This window comes from Fukomys damarensis, unplaced genomic scaffold (assembly GCF_012274545.1).
Source record: "Fukomys damarensis isolate Sample0158 unplaced genomic scaffold, DMR_v1.0_HiC HiC_scaffold_31, whole genome shotgun sequence".
NCBI lineage: Eukaryota > Metazoa > Chordata > Mammalia > Rodentia > Bathyergidae > Fukomys > Fukomys damarensis.
In genome coordinates, this window is record NW_022900943.1 from 6,230,990 (window position 1) to 6,257,781 (window position 26,792).

At 40.3% G+C, this 26,792-nt stretch overlaps 1 long non-coding RNA gene across 2 annotated transcripts in view; it reads right to left on the reverse strand.

Annotated features, from left to right (window-relative positions):
* The window catches only part of LOC104866773, a 115,196-nt gene that overhangs the window by 49,282 nt on the left and 39,122 nt on the right, over positions 1–26,792 (reverse strand). Inside the window, exon 3 of one of the 2 annotated variants that reach the window (XR_004514881.1) lies at positions 21,943–22,056. The exons of the other annotated variant lie outside the window; for it this stretch is intronic. This is a non-coding gene — a long non-coding RNA (uncharacterized LOC104866773). Of the gene's footprint in view, positions 1–21,942; positions 22,057–26,792 lie in introns of those variants that run through there. 2 annotated transcript variants of the gene reach the window in all.

Below are 26,792 nucleotides of genomic sequence, written 5' to 3' on the forward strand. Positions count from 1 at the left end.
AAAGATTATGGAATTCAGAATAGTCATTTTGAAACCTTGGAAAAGTTCCACTCAGCAGAAGGAAGGCTCATACGTGAGCAGTTAGAGGTTAGGAGGCGGTCTGGTTCCAAAGTCCTGCAATTCCTACCTCTCAAAGCAGTCTCACCCACAAGCAGAAACAGAATTGGAACTAGAAAACCGCCATACTCACATCTATACAAGCACTGACAGACAGTCCCGTTAGTTAAGATTTTTGGAAAACAGAAGCTGAAACAAGGCCTAAGTACTGATGCTTTTTGAATTGTTAAACTATTTGAAGCAACGCTACCAAAGAGGGGAAGAAATGCCATGTGAGACAGAGAAGCCCAGACAGTGTGTGCAAGGAGTGCCACAACCTGACACAGCCAATGACTCAGTTACAAGAGAAGACTCCGAACAGCTACTGAGCTTCTGAACCATCCTGCAGCAGGAAAATGGCCGGCGGAGTTTCCTGTGAAATATTACATCTGGATTTCCAATTTTATTTCCTTGATCTATATGTTTTTATTTGGCCAGTACCGCACAATCAAAATTATCATAGATCTGTCGTTTTGAGACTTGAGAAGTATGAAATCTTCTAACTTTACTCTTCCTTTTCAACATTATTGTGGATATTCTGGATTTGCATGAATTTTAGAATCAGCTTGTTAAAATCTGCCGCTAAGACCGCAAAAGTTTTATTGGGATTGCATTGAATCTGGAGGATGATTTGGGGTTGTGTATTGCTAGTTTAACAACATAAGTCTTTCAATCCATGAATACAGAATGTCTTTTCATTTATTTGGGTCTTCTTCAAGTTTTTCCAAGGTTTTGTAGGTCTTTAAGTATTGGTTTTGCACTTTTCTTATTAAATCTTTTCAATTCTAACAATTATTGTATAAAACAAAACTAATGCTCGTTTCGAGATTTCTCCCCTTGATAGAATGCACTGAGTGCTGATATAGGAATTTGTAAAGCAGTGGAACCAACAATACCACATGCGATCCTCCCCGCAAACCCATGAAGTCTGCTCTGCAGGTTTTTGTAGCAGAAAATCTTGAACTTTTATATTCAACTTTCTACCCCACTTATATCTGAACTATATGACTTTAAATTAGTTTTAATTTAATTTCCCAGCCTTGATTTTCTCATCAGCAAAATAGCAATAACTGATGCTTATAATGTACTTTTTTTTTTCAGATATTCTGAGTGTTTTAAACACAGTAAAGTTTAATGCACACAACAACTCATGAAGTGGGTATTTGAATTTATCAGCATTTCATACATAAGGAAACAAACTCTAACTGGCTAAGTGATTCATACAAACACATAGTAAGTGCTAGAGCCATAGATTAGAGTGAGTCTGTTCCACATCTGAGATCATGCTATTAATCACAATAATATATTAATTTGTTCTTCATTAGTATCAAGAAAATTTAATGAAAATAAAACATATTGGGCCTGATACAAGGTAGAACTTGTACAAAAGATGCTATTTATTTGATAAAAGTTTGATGATAAACTATTGACCTTTTTACTAAATAAAAATGTTTTCCAGCTGGGCATTATAGTGCTTGCCTATAATCTCAGCTTTCAGGGAAGCTGAGGCAGGAAAATTGCAAGTTCAAGTCCAGCCTGAGCAATTTAGTAATTTATTGAGACCCTATTTCAAAATTTTACACTTGATCATAGCCAAAAGGCCAAGAAGTAACTCAAAATTTTAAATCAGGGCTGGAAATGCCATTCAGTGTGCAGGTCCTGGGATCAATCCTCAGTAACACACACACACACACACACACACACACACACACACACACACACATTCTACATGAGTATTTATATTAAAAATGAATACAGAGGTGGCTTAACAATGCAACTAAAAATATTTACACTTAAGTCCCCCAACTTGCAAATCCCTGTACCTAAATTATAAACGTCTTATTTTTAGAGAAATTTCCTCAAATTTTATAGATTCCAGTAAAAACATAGATCTGCCCCTGAAAGTACATTATCAACAGGGTTAGAGGTCAACCCAGGATTTTTACTATGGAAAAGGAACAGGAGAGCGCTACCTATAACTGAGACAAAGGAGCAGAAGGAGATTTGAGAAAAGACAAAAGCTCAATTGTAGTTATGCTCCTTTATGGATGTGAGGGTAAGAGTCAGAAGTGAATGCATATGGGATAAATTCTGGGAGAGGGCCACAAGTAATCACAGCATAACAATTATTAAAGACACAGGAACCTCAGGAAAGTCGGTACTAGTCTTGGGGGTCCTCATCCAGTAGACACCTGAGGATGCTACTAGGCTCAAATTGGCAGAGGCCAGGGATGTTGCTGAACACCGTGAATAGAGTGCATCCCCATGGCAACAAGTTATTTGATCCAAAGTGTCAATAGTGCAAAGTTGAGTAAGCTTCTATTAAGTTAGATCAAGAATGAGACTCAAGAAAACAATGTTGAGAAGAAAATGAGAAAACTTGGGATTTTTGTAGGCAGAGAGAGAGTCAACATGTATTCTTAAGGGACTATATAGCCACATGGGAAGTGCAAAATCTCTCTTATTCTTGGGTTTTAGGCACCCTCAGAGGCCATCAGCCTGTCTTGACATTGTACCCACAGTCTTTCCTCTGCGACTGCATTGTCAGAGTGATGACTCTCAGATGAAGTTACACAAGTTAATTACGTCCGGGGTAATAAGGGTGTGAATGGCATGCAGATGCTCCAACATCTGCTAAGCCCACACTGGATAACTCTTCAAGTTAATGCCTTTCTGCTGGCTTCGGGAGAGCTGCTGACACACAGAGTCCCAAATGTGCATTCTGCAACTTTTGTTTTGCATCTAGTGTTAGGTTGTGTCTGGTCTGGCATCATTCCGTGACACTTGTGGTTTGTATTAGTTACTGAGTTGAGGACAGCGCAAAGAAAATTATTGCTGAAAATAAATTATTTGCAGATAACACCAATGACTGTCCATATGGGTTTCTGTGAATGGATAAATTCTTGGGAAAGATACAAAAAAATAAAAACCCTACATCCAAATAGCTGTTTGTGTCTCTCCATGAATAAGCTCTTTTAAGCCTCCTTCCATAATCTGCATTAAACCCACGAATGCACGGGCAGGGTAGGAGACAGTAAAGGGTAGATATGTGCAGAAAAAGACCTCACACTTTCTGTACACGTTTTTCATCATAACCCTTGATTAAACTCCTTAAACAATCCTCTCTCTTCTGTACAACTGCTCCAATTGGTGTGTTGCATCTGGTTCTCCATATTTGACTCATACTATTTTCCTTTTCTTAACCATAATATCTTCACTATACTATATGAGGACACTTCGTTGTTTTGCTCCTTTGTTTTGGTTTTTGTGTATTTATTTTATGTACTTTTTTTGCACATTTGTTTTGTTTTATGGCCCGCACCTATTACCCATTTTTTCATAACATCATCTGGATATTCTTTTGAAGAGCCAGCCACTCAATCCTCTTGGGTTGGACAGGCTCTCCATTCCATACTCTATAGAGATGCCCGTCACTTTGTGTACCACATTCTGCTTGCCATAACTGGTCCACAGGTGGTCTTGTGGCCCATAGCAGCCCCCATAGATTCAAGCCCAGGGCATTTTCTAAACTGAAATGCTATCTTTCTGGTGGATGTGTTCAGCTGTGAGGACTTCAGACTGAATATTCCTACAGCTATTCTGCCAGGAGAGTCTGCCTGGAAATGAGGCTTAGAAATCAAAGCAGATCCACAGGATGGAGAAAAGGAAGAGAAAGGGGAAGTAAGAGCAAATGACACAGACAGATTGATAAGGAAAGGGATTCTGATAGCATCATTTGTGCTCCAAGATCCAGCCAGACCTAAAGATCCATCTCCAGACATTTATTAAAAAAAAATAGTTATGTTTCTACTAATTATATAGAAAACTACTCTAATGTTTTGAGTTATTTAATAGACAATTCTTAGAAGCACTGGGAATCAAGAGTCAAACGGAAGGAAATTTCTCACAGAGCTCACAGCATGATTAGGAGAGTAAGTTTTAAAGAAGAGAATGCAAGATTATAAAGTATTATGGAAGATTCCCAAGGTTCCCTGGCTGCACAGGACATGAAGATTTAACCTTTTTAAGAGTTAAGGAAAGAATTTTCAACTCTAACTAAAATAATACTATTATACATGTGTGTCTTAGCTTGTGTACTAGTTATGTACTGCTATGGAATAATAACTTAGCAAGTGAAAAATAGCAGATTTTTTAATCTCATATTATTGTGGGTGATGAGTCCAGGAGCCACTTAACTGGGTGGTTGTGATGAGGGTCTCTCATACGTCTGCAGCCACAGACAGTACACAGATAGATGAAAGACGGTGTTTCTACAAAACCTCATTACAAAAGCAGCCCAGATCTGAACTAATGGCCATAACTGCTGACCCTCGCATGACATCAACATTTCTCATATTTTCATGTGCAAAACTCACTACAGTCACGTCACAGTTCTGATGGTTTGAATCTCAGTAGCCTCCAAAGATTCCCTTCTAAGCTCACTTACCTGAGCTTACCCCAGAGGTGCCTCAGATGTCAGAGTAGACATCCAAGAGAGCATAAGACTGTGCTCCCAAGACAGCCATATCTTTTCATAACCGAAGTTATGAATACATGTCCTCATTTCTGCCATATGTTATTCATTAGAAGAAAGTCACTGAGTCATGCTTATATTTAAGGGAAAGGGATTACATAGGAACAAGAGCACCAGGAAGAAGAATCATTGGCAGTCATCTTAGAGGTTGCCTACCATATTCGATTCACCTAAAAATAGATTAAGCAATCCTTGAGAAAAAGGATTTAGAAGCAAGTAGGAAGTTGATCCTAAGAGGTAGCAAGAGGAGGTTGGAAAGTGAGACAGGAACGGGACAGCAACCTTTCTGTATAGTATTCCATACAGTACCATAGGGAGGCTCCGGCAGGTTGGAACCATGAGGCACAGAGCAGTAACACATCCATTAAAGAGTGACTACTGGTTGCCATCAATGCTGTGACCTGCTGGAGTCTCCCTGAGATATTACATGGAACACTACAGAATTATCCCCTCAAGAAGCCAGAATATTCACAATCCTCTGTCCTATCTTACTTCAGACTTACCTGAGATTCTCTACAAGGATGCCAGCAAATACCAGCAGCATCTGTTGCAATTGCTACAGGAACTACTCTTGCTTATCTGACCTGGATCCTGAAACTTTCCCCCTATGGCTTTCACATTCTGCTCACTTGAGTCTGGATAAGACCAAGTCACTTCTGAATACAAGGAATTATATTCAATTCATAAATATCCACAATATATCACCTACAGTCCACCCTTTGTGTATACTGGTTTCTCATCCATTCGACCAAACACAAATCAAAAATAGAAATAAAGATTCTATCTGTACTGCATATGTGCAGACTTTTTCTTTTTCATTATTCCCTAAACAATATAGTATAACAACTATGTGCATATGGTTTACATTGAATTAGGTATTATAACTAATCTAGCATGGTTTCAAGTATATGAGATGATGTGCATATGTTATATATGAGAGACTTCATTATCCATGAATCTAAATATGGGCAGAGGTCCTGGGATTAATCTCTCTGGATACTAAAACTCTATGTACATGCACGTGTAAATACCAAATCATTTCTCTGGTGTGAAAAACTATAATAGTATACAAGCTCCTAATGAGATAATTGGACAATATGAAATAGGAAGAAAAGGGCTAAAGGTATAGGGAAAGTGGGAAGAGTAGGGGAAAGGTAATAGGGAAAAGAAGAAAAATATGAGAAAATGAAAAAATGGAAATACAGTGTTTGTAAAAGGGGAGAGGAGCAGGGTTGAAGGGAGGGCAGGGACAAGGGGAAAAAATGAGAACCAAGACCGTCATGTAGAGGTACAAGATCCCAGTGGTGAATGTAACTGCACTGCATACCTAAAATGTACCAATAAACTCAACGAGGAAAAAAACCAAAAACTCTATATATGTATGTATATATGTATGCATGTATGTCTATCTATCTCATGCAATTTCAACTCTTAAGACTATTATTGTATTATAGGAGATCCAAGTACAAACAAGGCATTGCAGAAGAGAGTCCAGTTGTATACATTAGTTGTATACATCAAAAATCATGGGAAAGAAATGGGAAAGCTTATGGATAAAAAATTGCTTGTGCAGATTTTGTACAGCAAAACCATGGCAATATGTATGTGTAGACAATTGCTTATTTTCTAAAACATCAAGAAATATGGTTTAACAAGGAACGTGGTATGACAAGGATGTGGGAGAAGAGGCTAGAAGTGAGATCCATGATCAGGAAGGCTTTCCCTGCCCCATGTTATGTATTAGATTTCACTGTCATGAGAGACTGATGTAGATGTCTGAGGTGGACTAACTTAATCACCTATGGCAAGTCAAAGGATAGCCTCATCTCAGTGAACATTCACAGTTCACATACTTCACACTTAGGGACAATAAACGTTAAAATGAGATTTATAAGATTTAAAAAAAGTTATGTTCAAAGTAGATTGCTATTGCAATTATTATATTTTAGTACATAGCATTATTCATAAGTTGAAGCACACTGTGTGCTCTAGATCACAAACTGAGAAATGTATTGCTTGTAGGTTAGATAGTGTATACTGGGATTTGTGGACCTCATGGTCTCTGCCATTACTTTTCTTTTCCTCTTCTGTAGCACAAAAGCAGCCACAGACAGTGTACGAGTGGAGGGATGACCGTGTCCCCACCCAAGCTCACTGACAGAAGCAGGCCAGATGGGTCTGGTGGCCATAACTTGCTGGCTCCCACGGGAGATGGACGCTGCTCAGCTTCTGCATCGGGGGATCTGTGGTGGGCTCCACATTTCTGACCCTCCATTGGGATGCTGATGCCCCTATACCACACCTTGAGCCACCAAGGGGAGGGATTAGAGCGAACACTTGCTTAGAAATGTGTCTGCATTTGAGCCTTGTACTGTCTTCTCCCGCTAAGCCCCAGGAATTTGTACCGATGTAAAGTTATGCTACATTAAGGCTGCTTTCCCCAAACTTCACTAATTTTAAAAGTCACTTAAAGCAATTGCTCTCTATATAGATTGTTGGGCCTTTCACCCTGGAGATTCTCATTCATCTAGAGGTCGGGAATGGCCCCTGAGGGTTACTGTGACCAAGCACATCGGGAAACCACTCAGAATCATTATCTGACCCTCCAGTCCTCCACAGCTCTCAGAGGGGTCAACGTTATTGCAGTTCCGCGACAAATCAGGCACAGTGTGAGGAAATGGCCACAGATGCTGCCTGGGTCTACACTATCTCTGCCCTCAGGCGTGAGGGTCATGGGCAGTAATTTCCTTCAGAGAATTCAAAGGACCACAGGCTTACCTACATACTATTTATAGAAGTATAGCTGCTCAACCTGCTCCCCAGTGAGGCCTGCTGCACTTTCTTCTTCAATTCAAGCTAATCTAAAAAGAATTGGGAGACATATTAACACTCCCCCAAGGAAAGTGGGGTAAACACACTTTCACCCTAGAAACAATTAACTAATAGAACTAGGAATTAGGGTACACCCCGGTACCTTGGAGAGACTCTGGAAACCGTGTCCAGAGAAAATGCTTTCCTTAGAGAATGACTCTAAGGCAAAGAAATACTGCAAAATGAACACAACTTTTCTTTAAAACAGGTACTTCCAAGAAAAATATTCGGGCCTCACAGAAAGGAAATAAATTCATTTAAATGACTGGAAAATAATTTATTTAAATAAAATAGAAGGATGAGGTTTGTCAATAATAAGTAGCTTTAAACCAAACGGGTTGAAATGGAGCCTAGAGGAGATCAGACCTGCGTGCCCTAGAATATTGCATGTTTCTCAGAAAATGTGGAGTTCTTTGCTTTTGCTTGTACTTACAGCACTTCTTCAAGGGCCCTGGTCCCTATACCTTCACTTGGTAATTACTTGCATGCTCTAAAGGATAGCTTAAATGTCCACAACTCTCCTCAGAAAACGTCCACATTTAATTTATCTCACAATTCCTCCAAGACTCACCGTCACCTCCCTAGTAAAGTCCAGCTCCATGTCATGGGGTCCAAGTCTTCTCCAGCCTCATCCTTTCCCCCTTCTCCAGCCCCGCCATTGGCGAATCCCCCTGCGCCCGCCACGCGTGCTTGAAAGCTTCTCTGCCATCTCCTGACCGCGTCATCGTCACGTGTGATCTTGCTCAGCATTTGAAAGTGTCCTCCCAGGTTAGAAAACCTGCTCCCTGCTTCTGCCCATGCCTCCTGTCCCACCTGTCTGACTGGCGAACTCCAACTGAGGCTTCAAAGTGTGTGGAGTGCAATCTCCCAGCAGAGCACCTCCAACTGAGCAGGGCGCTTCTCCGTGCCTCCCGACTCACACCCTACCAGTGAATTACATACTGGGTCACTTCTGTTCACCACCAGCTTTCAGTCTGTTCTCCAGATAAACCTGAAACCTCCTTGAGAACAGGAAGATGCCAGCTCATCTTTCGGCTTCCAGTTCCACTCCCAAACATAGTATTTCTTAGAAAACATGGGCTTCCTGCAGATGACAGTAAGAATGAATGGAGCCATAGGACAAAGATCCACACAGGAGTAGCTCTCAGAGCCAACCTCGCTGATTGGATGAGGACCAGTAGAGCTATTTAGTCCACAGATCCTAAACTCCCCTGCTTAGGATGAAGGTCTTGTTTCCAGGCTTTTGATCTATTAAATCTATATTTGTACCAAGAAGCTGGCATCACATAAAAATAGGCTTCCAGCACCTCTCAATGGACACAATCTTAATCCTGAGCCACTTGTGTTAACCTGCTCTCCACTCTACACCCCACGCATTTCTGATCCTCTTGGCTTATAGCCTCATACTTAATCTCCTGCTTATAATTTCACTATATTTTCTAGGTCTGAAGTGCATCTTTCTGATGGTGACTTGGGTTCTCCTCCTTGTCTAAAATTTGGGTTCCCCTTCTGAATTATGGTTACCTACAAGTAGATGACATTTAACATCCAGCCCACCATGAAAACCCCTTTGATTGATTCACTCTCCCAGCCTCTTGAGTGACTCAAATATTAGGGGGGAAAGGGAGGAAGTAGAGGGAAAAATAATCTAAATACAAGGGCAATTAGTATATATTATTCCATTTTAGAGCTATTTCTATTACTCTTAAAAATGATTTCACCTCTTATATTCAAGTGGTTAAGAGAAAGGTACATTGAGATGAAGAAAGAAAACATAACATGAGAAGAATGGAGAGGTGGCAAGGGGGTAAATGAAAATTCTGAAGGAAACCAATCAGGCACAATTGTCTGTGCTGCTATAGTTAGGGTAGGGTAGTTTTGACCCGATACTGAATGTACCCAGAAGGTCTGGGCAAAGTATTATCACAGCACAGGAAAGACATTAAGGCAGATGTATTGCAAGTTCCACCTTACCCTGGGTGAGTTAGTGACTTAGTGAGACCTTGTCTCAAAAATATAAGATAAACGGCTGGGGATGTAGCTCAATGCGAAGATCCTGAGTTCAGTCTGGGGAGGAGAAGAGAGTTGGGGGAGGGGGAAGCAGAAAGAGAGAGACGTGGGGGGAGAGGGGGCAGGGAAGGAGGGAGAAAGAGAGATGGAGAGGGAGAGAGAAACAGCAGAGTGGAGAAGGGAGGGGAAGGAGAGAGGAGGAGGGAGGAGAAGAAAGGCAAAAGAAGAAAACAGAGAAGAGAAGAACTAGAAAGTATTAGAGCAATAGAATCTAGGACTCTACCACTGTGAAAGTCTATATCTTCTACAATGTTTTTGCATTTCACTGTTACATGGGAGGGAAATAAACTCCTTGTTGTTGAGAAAGACAGGAAATGAAATGTTCAGTTGAAGAGTGAAGGCTGTGCTAGTCATGATGGGGGTGGGAGGGACATATCTGGTGGATAAAAATAAAAGTAAGAAAACAAGTTAGGTCAGGAAGACGTGGGCTTGAATCTCAGGTCTACCCTTGTAAGCACAAAGAATTTAGAGAAGTTACTCAGCTGTGCTATTTGCCAGTTTCATCACCTCTAAAATCAGAATAAATATGCCTTTTGGGGTTAACTATAACACAGTGGTATCTCTTTTGACACACTCTATTCACTCCATGATTGCGGTCACAAACTGAACTAGCAAGAACCAAACCAAATGTCCCTATAGGGTCAACATTAGCCTAACCATTGAATGTGATTCGGTTCTCATCCAACTCAGTTTGCAATAAAGTTTGTGGAAAGTTCGAGAACTAAAATTAATGAAGAGTAAATGATGCAATAAGTGATTATTATAATATTATTATTAAAACTACTATATTATTTGAGAACATGCCTATATTATCCTGATGTCCACTATGTCTTGCAGAAAGATGAAATCATGTTTGATTTCTGCTATTAGGGACATTGTTCTTATATAGTTTTGGGCTAAAACTGCATCTATCCAATAGCCATAACTATTGGGTTATTACTCGTGAGCTAGAATTCAAATTCACTTTTTATCAGTTTCCATTTCTTAAAATAAGGCTTCCTCCATTATTCTAAGAAATTTTCCCTCCAGCATTTGAATTGGAAATACCATTTGGTCCAATCATTCAGATCAAAAGCTTTGCCCACCATGTTTTTCTCTTTCACCCTTCATCCAATCCAAGGACAGTTCTGTCAGCTTAGCCCTCCTGCTGCTGCTATCACAGTCCATGTTTCTCTGAACTACTGCAAAAAACTCCAGAATGACCTGGATGACTCTACCTGTGCTTCCCCACAGTCTTCTAAAAGATGGATTAGACAGATAATTTATAGACATTTTCTGACCCACATACCTCCTCTCCTTTGATCCCCCCATCGGCCTCCTATTCCAAGTCAAAGTCCCCTGGAGAGCCTAGGGGCCCTGTGCGACCCACAGTCTGCTTTCTCTGCCCCTTCTCTCTGCTCCCTCTTCCCCATTCTTCTGCACAGGCAGCTCAAGCCTGCAGGCTGACCTTCTAATGCCATACTCACTCTTGTCTCTTCACATTTGATCTTGTCTGGAACCCTCTGGCTATAAATATCTGCATGACTTGTTTCCTCGTGTTTCTGGCATTGCAGGTGAAATGCCACCTCTTCATAGTGGGCTACCATCTTGGCCATACCTTGTACCAAAGCAAGCTTGGCTAGGTGTCTGCTGAGTATCTGTAATCCCAGCACTGGGAGAATGAGGCCGAAGGACCACAGGTTTCAGCCATGCTGGGGCAGTTTAGTGTCTTAGAAATATCATGGCTGGCAAAAAGAAAGAAAGAAAAAGGGCTCAGACCCTGGGTTCAATCTTCTACCCACCCTACACCTATACCAGAAAAAAAGAGTCTGAGATGAAGCTTGAATGAAAGCATCTTTAGTGGGGAATTGATCCAAAGGAAGGAGTCAGGGAGGAAGAGGAGAGAGCTAAACCAAGGCTATCATCAACCCAACCATTACTGTAGAAATATAGAGCTCAGATTGGCTGGCTCCTCGCATAACTACAGAGAATGCATCCAGAACTGTCAGCTTGGGTGAGAAGAAGGGAGCCCTTATCCACCCACCAGGCTCTCTAGTGGCTCAAGCGTTGCCTAGTGGCCTGTCAAGAGCCATTGAGCATGAGCCCTGTGTGGAGTCACAGCACAGTTGAACTGAGGTGCCATGAGCTGATGTCTGTGAGGATCTGCCGCTGTAGAAAAGAATGCGACAAGAGAACCAATGAGATGAGGCTTAGGCATTACCTGTGCTCTCCTAAACCCTTCATCCACTTGGCCCACACCCCCACCCTACATCCTCTGCTGTCTTAACCCCCTACTGCCGCCTTGTCTGTTCGCTTGTGAATGGATGGCTTTGGAGTTCTCCTTTTTAGACTGTGAGCAACCTGACCTCAAGGGTAGTTGTTCACCACCTCACCCCCAGTGTCTGGGATGGCTTCGAATGCAACATTACAAATACTTGGTGAGATGGCATGGGTATTCGTGCATGATGCATGAGAGATAAACTGGTGAGAGCGACCTTACTCAGTCAAGACACACTGGTATTTGTACTCAACTTTTCTTTCAAGCAGTGATGCTGCATTCTTCCAGAGTGAAGCTGGGCTAGGTTTAAGCCACAGTGTTAACAGCCTGCTGAGGCAACAGACTAGCGGTTCTCCAGTGAGCACAGGTGTCAGAGTCACCTGGCCAGTCCCGGTCTGGGTCTGCCAGACACCGGAGAACATGCATTTCTCACACCAGACACTGAGGCTGCTGGCTGGGGACTGTATTTTTGTGAGCCACTCTTGTATCCCTTTTCAGTGAGCATCTTTCCCCTACTATGTTGCCTGAGCCAGGAAATGGAGAGGAGAAACAGGTTTGTTTCACTTAAGTTGTTACAAAGCTCAGGACAGGCCAGCTTGCTGGAGACTTTACAAGGTCACCATTCAATGTGGGATCTACTCACTATGTTCAGCTAATCTTGATGAAGAGCTCAGGCCTGCTTAAATTAAGGGTTCTCTTTCCAGTCGGTACTAGCACATTTGTTATATAAACCATATCTTTCTTTAATTGGCATGTCTAAGTGGAAGCAGGAGAACAAGATATAAAGAGCATAGTAACAACAAAAAATCTCAGAAAACATGAGGAAAGGGGAAAAGGGCAATCCTTATTTAGGGGCAACGCTCTTTTATGCATGATAACACTGGAGAAATCAAATGGATTTCCTTTGAAGAGAGGAAGAAATCTCAGGATGAATAACCAGCTGTCCTTTCTACAGGAAAGGGTGGCTCACTATCGGCAGTGGGGGACTGGGACTATTGCTCCTGACGCCATAGTTCTTAGTCCAAAGCAGCTTCTAGATGTATAGATTCCAGTGGGTAATCTCAGGATGAGAGACAGTGGAGCATCTGTGGACCCCGGCCATTGCCATCTATGGCATTGTAAAGGGAGTTAGGAGACACAGGGTTCTGCTCCAGAAAATGAAACATCTTGGATCCGCCCCACCAATCTTGAACAAATTTGGCCATATTTTAACATAAAGTCTATTTCTGGGTTAGATTTCACTGGTGTGTTTTTTCAACAAAAAATGCTGCTTGTGAGTCCATGAATAGAATGTCTCTTTATGGCAGAAGATTAACAAAGCTAATTATTAGAGAATATAAAATTAATTTACTAGCCGATTCAACTAACTAATCTACTGGCATTGAAAGTCTCGCTAGCTAAGGAGGTTTTTATTTCTATCGGTTATGATAAACTGGGGAATTATCTTCAAAGATTATTCTCATTCCAAAAAAAGTCTTTTGAGGCTTTTTTCATTCTGGCATTTTGGTAGAATTGTGCAAGATTTTGTATTTTCAGAAGTTAAAATTTGAAATTTTAGTTCCTTAGTAAGCATTTTAAAATAAAAAAGATAATACAAGTTACATATATAGAGATACATTCATGTGATAGATAAACAACATGGATGTAATCTAGACAAAAATGCTTACAGAATTTAAATCAATTTCTGAATCAATGATCTTTGGGCCAAACCCGAAATTTGCAAAGAACCCTGCCAAATCTCTGAAATGTCTATGAATTCTTGAAAGTATGTGTCACTCGCAGAGTCTAGATGTGTGTGTTACATAGGTGAGAAAGCAAATAAAACTGGGTCATGGTGCTTTTAGAGTAATAAAATTGTCTCTTCAACTTTGTCACGCGGCAATTTCTCAGAAAATCTAAACTCAACTTCTGCAGGATTTGTAAAAACATTACGTTCACCCCTGTGGGTTTACATTTCCTACCCAAATCCTCTCTTGAGAAGTTCCTTGGCTACCCTCACTGGCATCACCACGCTGGGCCTCGCGTGGACTGTGGACTGGTCTCACGGACAGCTCATTTCCACTGAACATAGACCAGAAAAGCAAATCTTGTGAATAACAAAGAGATAACATTTAGAGGTAGCTTTGGTCTGTGTGCCCTAGGTCTTCATGGAGCCAATTCACAATTTTGCTGATAACCCAAGAAATGCCTTTTCTTTAGGGTTCCCCAGGTTTTTGAAGAACTTTCCTGCTAAAAACAAGACCTCTATCGAGTTGGTAGATTGACACTCTTCAACATTCCTGGTAGCCAAGAGAGCTGGGTAGTATTAGGGGCACTAGTATCCTTTTTTATTTATAACATACATTTGGCATCAATGAGGCAAAGGGGCAGAGAAAAGGAACAAAGCCACAGAAATTATTGCAGAGGACCATAGTATTGATGACACCCAGAGCAGGCTGTGAAGAGTGAACCCCACAATTGGCTGTTTATAGAAGCAAGTCTGGCCAAACTGTGCACTCGCACCCAAATTCCATTTCCACAGATAAAAAACTCCTGACTTGAAGGACAGTGTTCTAATTACAACCATGTATTTTGTCTATTCTGTTCCCAGTTTGAGAATGCTTTGTCTTGTCCTTTACGAGCCTTGTTTACATTAATGTCTACAGAAAACAGTCTCCTTTACCCCAACTGATGGGCAATAAAAGTCAGTGCCTGGGACTGGCCAGGGCCTTTTTCAGTTGCACTGACACTGTTCATTCTGGCCCCCACTTTGTCTCTCTTAGTTCTGTTTCTTACTGTATTTTGTTCTCAGCCCTGTGTTGTGTGCTGGGCAGGAGACTGGAACCTAATTGCAGGGGTCTCCAGTATATTATAGCTTACATCTCATGCCCTAGCTTCTGAAGACAACAAAAGGAAAATTTCCTAGGAAAATTTGTGAATTTTTCAGCCACTGTAAGAAAAGAAGCTCAAGAAACCTCCAAAATTTCTTCCAGCTCTCAGATTCAGTGATGACAATTCAGATCGGTGATGCTGTTGCCAGCATTTTAGGACACTGATATTGATTTCTGTAGAAACTATAAATAAGGGAATAGAAAACATGCTGTATTTCATTTTTCTTTACTCCTTAGTATTATGACAGAGTCATGGCTCCTAGAATACTTACTTGTAGTATCTTGTTTGTATGCACAGCTAATAAGCCACTGTAAGTCTTGCAGAATCTGGTATTTTGCTTGTCTTGCAGCATTGGGTCACTAGCTATAAAATATTGTGGCAGAATAATATCATAAGATGAAATGCAGTGACAAGAAGAAAGGGTTCTTTGACAACCTCAGGCCAAGTATCTATTATGTGTGACACTGTAACCATCCAGCCACTGGTACACAATCTCCCAAACTTATGGTAGCAAGGTTCCACCCCAGCCTTGAACTAGTCATTGAGAATCTGGTCTTTGAGTTGGAAAAGGAACTGTCCATGCAGCAACCACCATGTGCAAGATGAGTGGGATTCACAGCCTCACTGATTGCTTCTTGGGGTCAACTATAGGCTCTGTTGTGTTATTTAAAAAGTTCTAGATGAAAGTTAGTGAGAAAATTTAACAACATTATTTTTCAGGAGTGTGATTATTGTACATTAAGTGTGCACACATGGTGTGTATTCATTATCGGGATAGATATTAACTGCCTACTTCATTCAAAGTATACAGCAATTTATCCAAAATCTTGCAACATTTTACTTCTCCCTTTACCAATGTCAAGACTTTGTGGGTTCAGGGGAAAAGGAAGTATTTCTTAGTATCATTTAATTAGCCAGCTATGTGTCTAACTTAATTCCTGACAAAGCCCTCTGACAGCCTGCCAGTTTGCAAATATACAGTGGGCTTTTCCTACAAAGCGTCCCTACACTTGGTGAGCTCATGGGGTAACTTGTACTTAAAGGGATACATCTTATTGTTCAGGCACATGCACACATGATATGGAAAACTGAGCTGGCGCGTGCAGTGCACACACACACAATCAACACCTCGCCTTGAACATGTTTACATCATTGGCATGTTGCAGAACATGTTCAGATCCTCCACATTTCCATTCTGACTGCAGCTAATCAGAGCACATGCTTCTCCTTGGCAGCGGCATACCCCAGATGCACAGCCCCTGGAAGAAACTGCTCCCACAGTGTCATCTGGCTGTCACCTCTCCTCCCTCGTACGGTTCCCCAGAAGACTCCAATGTGGTGATGCTGTGGATCATGCCAGTTTTGTCGGCTTTCACACCATTCTCTTGTAAATATGAGGAGGAGATGATCTGCTGTATGTTTCTAAACTGAGAAGGAACACAGTACAGGTGCAATGTACTTCATTTTTAAATAACTGGGAAAAAGAAAAAGGTGTTCATACTCTCGTGTGTGTGGTGTGTTATATTCTGAGGCCAACGGGAGTGATGAGCATAGACAGACAGATGTGTGAGCGTCTGGGCTGAAGCTGAATTCTTAACCGGGCTGCTGTACACTGAGATCGCACATGTCTGTGTGCAAAAGCCCAGCTATGGTCTCCAGTTAGACAAAGAGCCTTTGTTTGTGGTTTTGACCCTAGAGTCTCTTGGGCTTCTGTGGTTCTAGGCAGAAATGGTAATTCAATCAGTTCAACTACACACAAAATAGGAAATGATTCGGGCAAATTTCTCAGTTTCAAACATATTCGACCCCTATTTGAAACAATTTTGCCTGATTTTCATGGAGGCTGAGTCTTAATTGTAATGGTTTGCATTACTTAGACACAAAGGCAAAGCACTGGTTTTCTCTAGCAGGAGAAAATTCAAGGAGGCAATTTACCAAGTCAACTGTCCCGCGTCTTCAAGTTACTACAGCTAATGTGAATGATCTGCTCCAAACATCTTTAAAAGTTCTTTGAAACAAGAAAATAAAAGAAGAGCAAAGGAGGGATGTTTCAGAAGAAAATTGGTACAGTAAGTGGGTGTCATGTCCTTGAAGGCCCATTGGTACCGCATTTATGCAGTGAGGCACAATGTCTCCACACTTCTTCAGGGTTCCCTGGGATGACAGCTGTTGCACGAATCAATGAGATATTACTGCATATGCTGGACGCAGGCCATTTAGTATCCTGGACTTCAAAATTCTTCCCCATTTAAATGGATGGCGATATTGCTCAACACATAAGGTGTATATAGACTGGTGGTAAACGGGTCTCAGCTCCTCCATTTCACAGTCCATGTGATTCCGTGTGAGAAGAAACTGACTGTCTTGAAGCAGAAATGGCACAGATGGGCCAGGTTCTCTCCTGTCCTTGTTAATACCGAAGCCCAACTCTCCAGAAAGGCACTTAATTTCTTTGGGCCTCATATTCTCATCTGCAAAAGAGACTAATTGACATTTTCCTGATTTCTCTACCACCAAAATTTGTTTATTAAACACAAAGCCCAATATTTAAAGTAGGAGAAAGTAATGTATTTACTAGTGGGCTTTTTCAGGCATCATTTTCATTAGTACATATTTGCTGTACATAATGATTACATTCCTTGTGGGGCGTTGTTACATATATGTTATACATCTCACTTCTTTTCTGACCCCCTAACTCTCCCCTCCTTCCCTCCCTCTTTCTCCATCTCTTGATCTCCTTCCCTTTTGAGAATGTTCTGTCTCCCTACTTCCTATTATCTATCATTTATTTTGCTCTTACTTATATAAGAGAAGCCATGTGGTATTTATACTGGTGTATTTGATTTACTTCATTTAGCATTATAGTCTCAAGTTGCATGCATTTTTCTACAAATGACTCAGTTTTGTCCTTCTTTATAGCAGAGTCATATTCCATGGTGTATAAATACATTTTCTGTATCTATTCATCTGTTAGTGGACATATAGGCCATTTACAAGATATAGCTATTATGAATTATGCTGTAATTTATAATGTGTATGCATGTATCACTGTGATATGATGTCTTTAATTCTTTTGTGAAGATCCCTATAAGGGGAATAGCTGGGCCAAATAGAATTTCTAGTTTCAGTTTTTTGAGGAATCTCCATACTGACTTCCATAGTGGATGGTACTAGTTTACATTCCTGTCAGCCATGTAGAAGAGTTCCTATTTTTCTTGCAGCCTTACCAGCATTTGTTTTGATTTGACTTACTGATGATAGTGATTCTTTCTGGGGTAAAGTGGAACCTCATTCTTGTTTTAATTAGCATTTCTCTAATGGCCAGCAATGTTCAACTTATCTTCATGTATCTATTGGCCATTTGTAATTCTTCTGAGAAGTGTCTATTCATTTCAGTTGCCCATTTATTAATGAATCTTTTATTTAGGGACATCTAATTTTTTAGTTCTTTATATATTCTAGATACTAGTCCTCTAGGAATAGCTGGAAAATTTTTTTCCTATTTTGTAGGTTGTTTCTTCATTTTGTTGGCTGTTTCCTTTGCTGTGCAGAAGCTCTTTAATTTGGTAATAGCACTTGTTGATTCTTGGTACTATATGCTGTACAAAACCAGAGAGGATTCTAATCAAAAAAGGAGAACTACAGTGCAATCTCTTTACTGAACATAGATGCAAAAATCCTCAACAAGACACCGGCAAACAGAATGCAGCAAATCATCAAAAAGATCATACATCATAACCAAACAGGCTGCACCCTAAGAAGCCAAAGATGGCTTAACATATGCAAATCAATAAATGTACTTCATCACATAAACAGAAGCAAGGGCAAAATAAAAACAAAAACAAAACACAAGATCATCTCAACAGATGCAGAAAAGGCTTTGACAAAATACCAACATTTATTCATGATAAAACTGCAGAAAATAGAGCATGACTTTATCTGAATCTAACAAAAGCCATTTATGACAAACATAGTACCAACATTATATTAAATGGGGAAAAATTGAAATCTTTGCCTCTAAAATAAAAAATGAGACAAGTATGTCTACTATCACCATTTCTCTTCAACAGTCATTGAAATATTAGCTTGAGCAATCACACAAGAGAAAAAAAATAAAAAGATGTATGTAAGTAGGGAAGAAGTCAAATTATCATTATTTACAGATGACACGATGCTCTACATCAAAGAATAAAATACTTCACCCAAAGACATCTAGAATTAAAAGCCACATTCAGCAAGGTAGTAAGATACAAAGACAACACAAAATTCAAAAGCATTATTGGACTCCAATAATAAACTCATTGAAAAAAAAGTAGGAAAAAACAATTTTCACAACACCAATAAAAATTAAATAGTTGGAAATTAGCCTAACCAAGGAAGTGAAATACCTCTAAAATGAAGACTCACACTTGAAAAAGGAGATTTATTTGATATCAGAAATTAGAAAGATATTATCTGTTCCTGGATAAGCAGACCAATACAGTCCAAATGGCTATACTTCCAAAAGCGATATATAAATTTAATGTAATCCTAATAAAAATAACAACAGCATCATTTACTAAACTGGAGAATTCAATGCAAAAATTTATATAGAATCAGAAGAGACGCAGAATAGCAAAAGTAATCCTGGAAAAGAGCAAAGTGGGAGGCAACACTACCCTGGACTTGAAGTTATATTACAAAGCTACAGTGATAAAAACAGCATGGTACTGATACAAAAACAGGCATGAGATCATGGAACAGAACAGAAGATGGAGAAACAACCCCAAACACATTCAACTGCTTGATCTTTGACAAATGTCCCAAAGACACACACTGGAGGAAAGATAGCCTCTTTAATGTGTTTCTGGGAAAGTGGTTCTCCACATGCAGAAGAATGCATCCAGACCCATATCTCACCATGTATGAATCTAAAATCAAAATGGATGTAATATCTAAGTGTTAAAATGAAAACAAATGCTGGAAGATAAAGCAGGTAAAACTTTTGAAATCATAGTCAAAGCAAGAACTTTCTGAATAGTGTTCAATTTTATAAGTTCAAGTTCATATTATGCTGTGTGGCCCCAATAACTCTGAGGGCCACAGCAATGAGACAGCCTCACTCTAGATGTAATGGAAAGTCAAAAGATGCTGGTTCTCTGGAGTTTATACAAAGGCCTCCCCAGTCCTGAGGGTCCAACATCTAGGATTTTTCTGAGTAAATAAAGCTTTCAGTGTTTCAGCTATGCTGCTGAATCAATTCTAACCAAGTCGTGTCACCTCTTCTAAAAAGCAAACCAAAAACTGAACTACTGGTACTCTTTCCCATATGATGTACTGAGAAAAGAGTCCTAATGACAGTGAGGGAGCCAGCCAGATTGAGCAATTATCCCAGCAACTGTACATTCCCCATACTTTCTGTCAGCCTCGTCATGGGGAGTCTTACATGTCTTTACATAGTTAAAAAAAAAGTCAAACTAATATTCACTTGTGCAGAGCTTAAAGAAGAACAGGAAGATAGAGAATGGAGGAGAGAGAAGGGAGAAGGTGAATGCATACAGAGATAATAAATCACGTGTCCTCCAGCTGGGGAAGAATTGGGAGGCTGTACATTACCTCTAGTGCTCCATTGTCCACAAAACTCCCACCCACCTCCATGTAGCAGGTGGTGTCAGACAGCAAGAGATGAGTGGAACGCACCTCATGCTCAGAACGCATGCACAGCCTAAGGGGCCACACAAGCACTGCTCGAGCAGTCTCTGTGACATGAGCTCATTAACCTCTGCCTGCAAAGAGTCCCCATCCCATGACAGGTAGCATAGGTTTCCCTATCCGAGGTAGTGCATTGCTGCTCCCTTCCCTCCACAGCACTCAACTGTTCCCAACATAGTGCATGTTTTCATCTCTCTAAGGACTCTATCCCCATCACCCATGAACACAACAATGCATCGAGATCTCTATTGTTCACCACATTGGTTCTAGTGCCCAGAAAAGGACCTGGTACATAATAGGTGTTCAAGAAACACTTAGGGCATAGATCAACTCAAGAAATTTTTTGCATGTGGTTTGTTCTCCAGTGTTTTAGACTTCTGGTATTGAATCTGAAGTCACTATATTACTTAAGTCTATTTCATCTTAATTATTTCAGGGTATAGTGCAATTTATTTTGTGTTCTATTTCACTTCATAGGAGTGAAAGAAAGCTATTTACATTCATGCTAATATCTTGACAATGAAATGAGATTCCAAATGGCAATTTCCTTTGATTAATCCTCGATAAGCATTCTGGAGTCACATCAAATAATTTTAATGCCTTTTCCATATGACAGCTCTTCAACTACCGCAAGACAGTTATCATATTCAACCTAGGCATCCTTGCCAGTTTTCCCTTCTTCAAAGTAAAAGTGCAATTTCTGGAACCTCTTCGCAAAGGACCTACTGTGTCTCTTCATTGTTCTCAGTACTCCTCAGTTATGCCTTAAATTGCCAAAATTCATTCATGCTCAGCCTTAAATGCAATTGCACCCTGAGACTACCAACTCCCTTTGTTAAAGACTATGGCTCCTCAGAGACACTTGCTTCTACTTTTATTTTTCTTCTTCTATCTTAAATATTATGGATAGTTAGTGTGAATATAGAAATGACCATTGAATAATTGGTTCAGTTTAATCCCTACCAGTGAAGCCAAGAGGAAGCCACCAACCCCTGAAGAGAAGAGAAGCCCAAGGGAAGTAGGAAATAACGAGCCAGCCCAGAGAGGTCTCCTGGCAGGAAGTGAAAATTTCATCTCTTGTTCAGTGTAATTGTATGCAAATTATCATGTCTTCTACAATAAGCAACTTCCAATAAGCAACAGCACTGCTCATTCAACACTGACAAGTGTTTAAGGTCATCCATACAAGACAACAAAACATCTGGAAGAAGAGAAGTAAAATCACTCAGATGTTGGAGGAATGAATTGATATCACAGCCAGTTGCAGCTGCCATAGTCCTTTTTGGGCACTTTTACAAGGTCTCGTTGAACTTCTTATATTCCTCCAGAACACCAACTCTGCAGAGATACACACACACACACACACACACACACGGAGAAATTGTGAAGGGCTTCCACAGTTTTTCTAAGGAAAGAAAAATTACGGAGCATTTGTTTCCATCGTTTTGAAATTACCATTTATCTCTGAGGGTTGCAATGGAAATTGGATTTTCATTTTCATTGTCTTTGAATATTCAGAATTTTTCTTACACTAGAAACATATTTGTGCCCTATCATATCACAATACCAAGTGATGACTTCTTGCACTGCCAGCTTTGACTTGGTTCTAAGTTTTCCACGGCTGCCTGGTTTCATACGTTCTTTTGTATTTCACGGTTCTGGGATTCTATGAAGATAGAGCACAGAACTGTGAGCTAGCAATACTGTGATGACTGCTTTTTAAACAAAGCTAGCACTTGAAAGTATGTGCAATGAAATATTAAATTAAATATTAAAATTCTGTTCTATTACGTCATTCCAATTTAAAAAAGGAAAAAAGAGGACACAGGAAAAGATAAATAGGTCTGTTTCTGTAAATATTCTTTTGTGCCAAAAATCATATAGATGTTCTTTATACTCTGAGGTGTAGTTGGAAAAGGAAAAGAAACATACCATAGTGGCTAAGCTTCATAGGAAAATCAATGCAGCTTTTTTTTTTTCTGTGAAAAATCTTACTGTGATAATTAAGAACTTTCTAATGTTACTGAGGAATAGGAAAGTAAAACATGTTGCTTTGAATTAAAACATAGAAATTTATAGCACCACCTATTGGTTTCAAAATAAATATTAAATTTTTCTACTAATTGTTAAAAATGGTATAAAAGATATTATTATTAGTAATAGTAACATAAGTCATACAGAGATTTTCTTTTACTTCCTAATGATGCTGTGGAAACTTTTTAAACAAATCAGATCTTCAGCAGATGTGTCAACATGACTTTTTAAATTTAAACTTTTAAATTTTAATATAAATTAAAGCTACTATATGCCAAAATTGTAAAATAAAACTGGGAACTGTATTCACACATTACTTGTGTTAAGTTGTGTTACATTTTTAGATCACTCTTTGAGTGTTATTTGCAAACACTGGACTACAACTTGTGTTGTCCTACTGGAACCCAGGGGTTAAAATACACCTGGCCTTTGATTTCTCCCTTCAGGTCATCCCCTAAAATCTGGAGGATCGGCAGGCCTTGCTTCTGTCCCCAGAAAGGAATCTCTGCAGGAACCCCTGAAACGTGTCACTTCCACGCTGATCCATTCAGGGACCAGTGTGCTCCTTCGTCCAGCGCACGCAGCCCTTCCTGAGAAACACTGGGGGCCCAGCCCCACCTCCCCGAGAGCGTGTAGGCTCCACTTCACGGAAACGCCCTCCACTCTTTGGGAGAACCGAGACCACGAGGGGATCGTGCAGTTCTATAGAAGGGCTAATGAACACATTTGTCTCTCGGACCCTATTTCTTTCACATGCATTATTTGTTTAAAACGTAGTTTCCCATTTTTAAGACTTGAAATAAAGGCCTGGAAGCCATCAAATCTGACATCTTGGCCCCAGTATCTCTAGTGGGCAAATGATCTGGAAAACTGAGCTCGTCACAGCAGGCGTCAAGACGGAACGGATGGGAAAACTTATCTCACTTAGACCCACAGTAACAGAAGATTGTAAATGGTTTATTTTCATTTAACCAAATAATCCCCTCTCCAAAATTTCAGCAGGCATTAAAATATGAATACTGTCTGCATTTGAAAGTAGAGGAAATGAAACAAAGTAATGCAAACATAATTTTGGGGTCTGAGTGGGTTAATCGCAAGAAATTAGATTCAGATTTTTTATAAGGCAAGGAATTGTTAGGCTGAACTATATAAAACGATGTCTAGTAAGTCAAAAGTTGTCTAACTGTAAACTTCACATGATTCAGTCTAATATAAATGAAGGAAAAAAATACTTGAACCATATTTAGAAACAAAAACGAGAGAGGAAAAGAGCCAATAATACTTCAAATAACCCAGATAGCGATAGTCTTTCTCCCTTTCTCCCTCTCCCTTTCTTTCCTGCCTTCCTTCAGTTTTTGTTTAGTTTTGATTTTTGCAGGACTAGATTAAACCCAAGGGCCTTTGCACTGAGCTACAGCTACAGCCCTTTTTAAATTTTTTATTTTGAAGCAGGGTCTCACTAGGTTGCTAAGTTGCCTAGGCTTTCTTGAAACAACAAAATGTTTCATGTTAGCTCCCTTTACGACCAGCACAGTACTGATTTCTAACTGTGAACATTTGCTACTACTTGCATCCAACACGATTGCTTCCCACCCAGCGTCTGAAGGTTAGTTTAAAATTTTCCATGGCGCGGACCAACTACCTGTATTTAATGTAGTAGAATTCAAGATGGAGTCCGTGATCTTATTTTGCTGTTTTTTAAATTATTTTTTGTTTAGATTCTAAAGAAGGTTAGGAACATCAACAGCCTGATTAGATGCAGAATCCTTTAAGACCGTCTTATTTCACACTCCTCCAGTATTCTAAACAGGCGTCACACCCTCCCTGCAGGTCTCACTCGCAGAGCAAGCCATAATAACAAGCTTCCATGCCCTGGCTGGCTTTTTGGCTCAGTGGGACCATTCCGTTGCCAAATCCTCCTCCAAGAGCTCCATGGATTTATCCTTACATGCACCTTAGTGGCACACTGCATTTTGTCTCTTCCGAGCTAAAGTTCATTTTCCACGTCCCCTTCTCACTATTCCGGCAATAAAATGTCTACTTCTAGAAGGAAAGAAGCCCTTGACATGTTGTTGCCTTTTTCTCTGAAAAGTATCACACAGTCCTGTGGAGAAAAGCCTGCTAATAACAAGGGAAGGGGATGTGGGAGTCAGCTGGGGCTGCTAGAGGCTGTCCAGGTGAAACTGAAAGTGGGAACTGTGCGGATGGTTTTTGAGAAAATCGGGTGATGTTAGTTTCAAAACATAGTCTGTTCATAATCCGGACTCAGCTAAAACATACCAAAAAGCTTAGCTCAGACCTACAAGATTCATGTGTTTTAACATAAAACAAGGAAATGTGGAAGGTTTGTCCTTTCTTTCTCTTTAATAAAGTACATTAACAAACTGCTATGGGAACACAGTCCTTTTTATGGACTCAGAACCAGCACTTTGAAAATGAGAAAAATGAGTGGGGTGGCGTTTATTTTTGTATGCATAAACACACACATGCAGTGATTATTAATATTTACATATGCACACGTATGGAAATAATTGTCTGGAAAGTGGTTTGGATGTAGAAATAATTGGCAGACAAAGAAAGGAAAACCAAGAATGGTCCAGTGTTCAAAACCATCCCAAAGGACGCTGTTCCCAACAATAGGAAGCCTGCTAGCATCGTGATCATCGTAAAAACAACACGGATAATATAGCATTTTTACAGATTCACATGAAAGGTTTTAGAAGTCAAATGATTTTCAAACCGATTTTTATGTATGCGTGTAAAAATAGATGGACAGCCTCAAATGAAGGAGGGGGAGGTGGAGGCAGAAGTCTTGGCAACTTCCTAACTGCAGCTCTTGGGTGGGTGCCTGCGAAAGGGGGAGAGAGGAAGACGGAGTGACAGCCTCCCCTCGGCAGAGGTGCTCCCGCCACCACATGCCACTGCCCACTGCACAGTGAGTTTTGTTACCACTCTGCGGGGTTCCGGCTGATTTTTATCCCGTGCAACACACTCCCTGGGATATTTACACGTTTCGGTACATCAACAAGGCAAAAAACAAAACAAAAAGGGGAACACACAGCGCGCGCGCGCACACACACACACACACACACACACACGCACACGAGACGTGGGATTGTGCGCCTTTGTTTTGCATTTTCTGTAACCCAGATTGTGGTAATTAGCTCCCTAGCTTTATAAGCCTTTTCTTTCATTCGAAAGGCAGTTTTTGGAATCGCATTACACTTAACTCAGTTTAACAAATAAAAGTAGTCTGGCAAAATGGCACCATGTGCTTTCCACAAATATTTGTGGTATAGGCAAGCTCTCAATGTTTTTATTGTGCCCAAGTTTCTTTGGTTTTAAAGTAAAGTAAGTGGGATAACGTGAAGGAAGGAGCAGCACAGATTTAGGAGCTGGGTGTGCATTGGATGCACTTGGCAGATCTTTCTGTGCCAGAGAGAGAAGGCAGGGAGAGATGCATTTTAAAAATAACTAAGCGAATAAAAAGAGCAAAAATGGTTTGGAGGCATTCAGAGCAGCACAGCACAGTTTACCCTGGCGTGAGCTACAGGCTAATGACAGAATAATAACATTTGGCGCTGCGGCCCGGGAGGCTGACAAGCGCTGTAGTCTGTGCGCTTCCCACGTTTGCCGGCTCTGCAGCAGGACAAAGGCTGGCAGACCGGAGGAGAAGTCGAGGAGGGGCTGAAAGGGTCTGCACTCAAGTTTGCTGTAATAGAAATACACATGAACGGTGCTACAGATGTTCCTCACTGGTGAACGCTGGCGCGTAATTATGCTAGTATGTGCTTCATAATATTTTAATGAGCTTTTCCTCTAAATAGCAGCTAAAATGAACAATAAGAAGCTCTTAGGGAGGGAAAGTTGCTGTTGTTTTTGTCCCTGGGAAAAAAATTCTCATAATAGGTTATATTAGAATGGCAGAAAAAACGCTGGTCTGGGTTTCATAAAATTGAACTGAATCTAAATTATGGTTTCTAAAGCTAAGCCTTGTCCCTAAACTTTAACAGTTCATTCAAGCTAAAGGAGTAACAAAACAAGGGTGATAGTGAAATCCTGGGGGATTGCTTCTCTCCCTCTCCTCCTTTCTCTCTCTTTCTCTCTCTCTCTCTCTCCCTCTCTCTCTCTCTCTCTCTCTCAGAGGAATAAAATCCTTAAGTGGAACTGTTGCCACAATGCTGTTAATATATTGTGCCAATTAAAGTCTTGAAATAAATAACAAACCACTTAATATGTGTTGTAAATGTCACGCTGATTTAAGCATTGTTACGCATAGATTACATCTCTTCAGGGGATAGATGTGTGTGTGTGTGTGTGTGTGTGTGTGTGTGTGAGAGAGAGAGAGAGAGAGAGAGAGAGAGAGAG